The sequence below is a fragment of the Anneissia japonica genome, unplaced genomic scaffold (assembly GCF_011630105.1).
Source record: "Anneissia japonica isolate Jap-2015-1 unplaced genomic scaffold, ASM1163010v1 scaffold287919_len575428_cov197, whole genome shotgun sequence".
NCBI lineage: Eukaryota > Metazoa > Echinodermata > Crinoidea > Comatulida > Comatulidae > Anneissia > Anneissia japonica.
This window is the reverse complement of record NW_022718751.1, coordinates 566,493-570,327: the sequence shown is the minus strand read 5'-3', so window position 1 is coordinate 570,327 and position 3,835 is coordinate 566,493. Positions and strand designations below refer to the sequence as shown.

Below are 3,835 nucleotides of genomic sequence, written 5' to 3'. Positions count from 1 at the left end.
GATCTAAACCTCAAGTAGCTTTCTTGTACGATGATATGTCCTTGATCTTTTCTGACATCCGCCATCTCATTACCACGCACTTGTCCATTCGTAGAAGTTAGTAAAACATTTTTTGACGTAGATTATCTTATTCTAATCTATAAGTCTAAGTATTTTCTGCAAAACTCAATAGCTGGTGATTGCATCCCATTAAACTTTATTATCTGAAGGATAAAAATATATAGATAAACTAACAAAGAAATTCTAATGTTAAACCAAATAAATTTAGAGGTACGGCTGGAAATAAATACGGTAGCAACATATAATATAAATCAAGATAGCATTAACACTATTAATAATATATAAATCATCCAAAAAAAAAGGTAAATGCAGTGTTCGATTTATTTATAGGACAGCGTTATTTGAGAGACGCTACACGATTACCTTCATGTTTTTTATTCAAACACTCTATTTACCTTTCATTGATGATTTATATATAATTTAACAGTATTAACGGCTATCTTGACTTATATATAGATATGTATATATATTATATATAGGCCTATATATAATAATAATAATAAACAAATATTTGTTATGCGTCATTTTCAAAATAAATGATCGAAGGCGTGAAAGTATACATATAGTAACAGAGTAGATTAGATGGATTGAAATAGATGAGTTTTTAAATTAAGTTTAAATTAATTCAAGGAGGGTGAGTTTTTGACAGACAACGGTAAGTCGTTCCACAGAAATGAGGCAGAAAAGCAAAGGTTCATTGGCCATATGATTTTAATTTGACGGTGGGGACAGTGAGAAGACTGTTATTTGCTGATATCATCATGATATAATAGAGATTAGGTATAAACCGTCTTGTGGTAATACTATATAATTCATAAATTTTATTTCAAAACTCAAAAAGTCTGGCCCAGTTGGTTAAGGCGTCTGCATAAACAGCAGAAGGTTCCGGGTTCGAATCCCGGTTAGTGCACTTGTATGTTTGACCCTCACATATTCTTCTTTAACGTTCAAGATTAAAAATAATAGAGACACTCTAAAATTCATTGGAGTAGGCCTATATTATGAGCGAGTATTCGAGCTGTTCAGCGTTAAGCCTGTGGATTCCAAGCGATAAAAGGCTCAGGCCTACAACAAATGCATGTTGTTGGTATATTACTCAGTTGAAGATAGACAGAGTCTCGCTCCAACCCTAACCTTAAAAACTATTGAACAGCAACATCTTATGTGGGCGGGAATTAATGGGAAAGTTAGGGAGAGCAGGTTTGGAGAATAATTTGTTTGCTTCATTGCCCACTAATTTACCCCATGATGTCATATGAGTATGCCTCTGTTGAATGTAGTCGCCTTAATTTCAAACGTTTAACAGCTCGAATATAGGATGATAAAGCAATGACTTACCCAGTGGTGCACTTTCCACAGGCGTGTGGACAATTTTGTGTCATGGATGCGAATGTTGGATCATTACAAACTGACTTATAACCCATGCAATATGCTGCGTCCGGTGAGGCACAGTCAACTGTTAAAATAGAAATCAAATATTGGTCTAACTTACGGGTAAATCCAGTCATGTGTAGTCGGAATGGATTGGCGGTTAAAATACTAGCTTTCCAACCGCTCTTTTTAAAACGTAGCAAAAAGAATCATTTTCTCAGTACTTGAACACTTTTAAAACAACATCAGTAACAACAATGACGAAAAAAAAAACAACGATAATAATAATAATAGCAATAATAATACTGTTACCACAAACGTTTTATATTAAACCATATTAAACATCTAAATTGCCTATTCAAAAGAAGCACACAGATTATTATTTTTTAAATAGATTTACAAAACAAAACAAAAAAAAAAACCAATTTTCAATGATACAGACGTTTTACTACCAACAAATTTAAGTGTATACAGTTTTTAAGACAATAAAAACAGTACAGTATTTGGCTTACTTATCTAAACGCCCGTTATTTGGTGAGAAAAACTGTTCTTTCAAATGAACAGTTTAAGGCTGATAACGTACACAGTATAACAATTAATCAAGTCATTAAAAAATATATATAAGTTGATTTACGTGGCATTAATTTCTTAACTTGGTTTAGCTTACCTGCTGCGTTTGCAGTTAATGTGTTCTCCTACATGTAAAAGAAAATGTACATTGTTGAAATGAAATACCCCTTAAACATCGCATGATAGGATAAAATAACAACATTTATGTATTTTTTCGTATTGGATATACTAGTATTGTGTTAGGAAGCCGATTAAATTGTGGAGGTAAACGAGAACACATAACAAACAAGCCATACTTGGATACCAGATCCACGTGTTTAACCACTTAAAATTAAATTGAAGAAATACGATTGTAAAGTACTAGAAACTACTGTTATATAACCATTCATATATTTCGAAATATTTCAATAATAATAATAATAATATTAAAAATAATTTATACATTTCTAATGCGCAGGTTCCATATTATGTTCAAAGTACACACAGTACATTATTATTTTGTAACTCGCAACTCGAATTTTCTAACTTGCTTTAATTAAAGAAACCACCTTTCACAACCAAATAGTCATTTCTCCTAGATGGAGAGAAAAGTAGTGAGATAAAATGCCTTCCTCAAGGACAAACAAGTAACCAGCCTCAGATTCGAACCCCGATCATGGATTGGAAACTAAGAGCCATTCCGCTGAATCGTTTGTCTCCAGCAAGTCTAAAACATTTTATATTATGGAAGTGCAGCGGTATATTTTAGGTTTCCAACCGAATGGTCATGTTTTCGAGACCTAGGCTTACTTTAGCACTTACCGGTAGGAGAACATTCAGAGCGACGACGCCCAATAAAAAGATGCACAATGCCTTTGATGTCATGTTGATCAGGAAAATAGAGCTATTGTAACGTACCTCTTCAAAATTAGTTCAGTTGTAGTTTTCAATGCATATGCATTTCGTCTTAGAAACGGTCTTTTAAAGCATATTTGTAAACATCACCAACATATGTCTGAGCATATGATTGGCCCGTTTTTTGAAATTTCTCACCTTCATATGAAAATGTTACAATGTCCCAACGCTGTAAAAAGTGCGGTCGGGCATAGAATAATTTAGAAATTAGTAGTAATTTCATCGAACTTAAGTCACAGTTACGTTTGATTTCGTTTAATTATTTTTGTACATATTTATTTATTCCAATAATCGTTAATATTTAATCGATTTAGACTTAATTTTTAGATATATAGGCCTATACAGTTATGTAAAACAGTTCTTTATTCCCTCATTGTCATTCGACACATTCGACAACTACCATCGCGTTACTTTTATCACACCGAAGTCATTTGCAAAATTTTATTATGAAACATTTGTTTAATATACAATAATATATGCGTGTGAATATACTTTAGGATATTTTTACACAAATTATATATTTTTTTGTACTTCTTTATATGAAGTCATTTTAACAACGACATTCAAACTAGATCGTGGTCGTTCTAAACTCTAACACGTCAACAAACCGTTCGTAAAACTAATGTTCTGGAAAATAACTGGCAATATACGGTAATGGCACAATAAAATATAAAAAGTTCATGGTTAGGTAAAATATTAATCTCAGTGGCGAATTTAGGAATTCGAAATAAAGGGGCCAGGGAGGTACTTTTACAGAATATGAAAGATTCAGACCACAACCTCCAACTATGTACAAAACATTATAGCTATGCCACCAGAGAGCCAGAAATGCCACATTCAGTCATAAATGTAATTATTTTCCACATTTAAACATTCCAACAGTTTAAGGGTTCTGGCTAGCTTGGCCTCTGAATTTTAGGCCTGATTTTATTCTTGTTAT

General features: G+C 32.6%; 1 long non-coding RNA gene across 1 annotated transcript; it reads right to left on the bottom strand.

The window, feature by feature from the left end:
* Positions 1-115: 115 nt before the first annotated feature.
* On the bottom strand, positions 116-2,938 carry LOC117110615. Its single transcript, XR_004445737.1, has 4 exons — positions 2,803-2,938; positions 2,099-2,126; positions 1,399-1,516; positions 116-203 (listed from the first exon to the last, which is right to left on the bottom strand). It is a non-coding gene; the product is annotated as an uncharacterized LOC117110615 (long non-coding RNA).
* Positions 2,939-3,835: the final 897 nt, after the last annotated feature.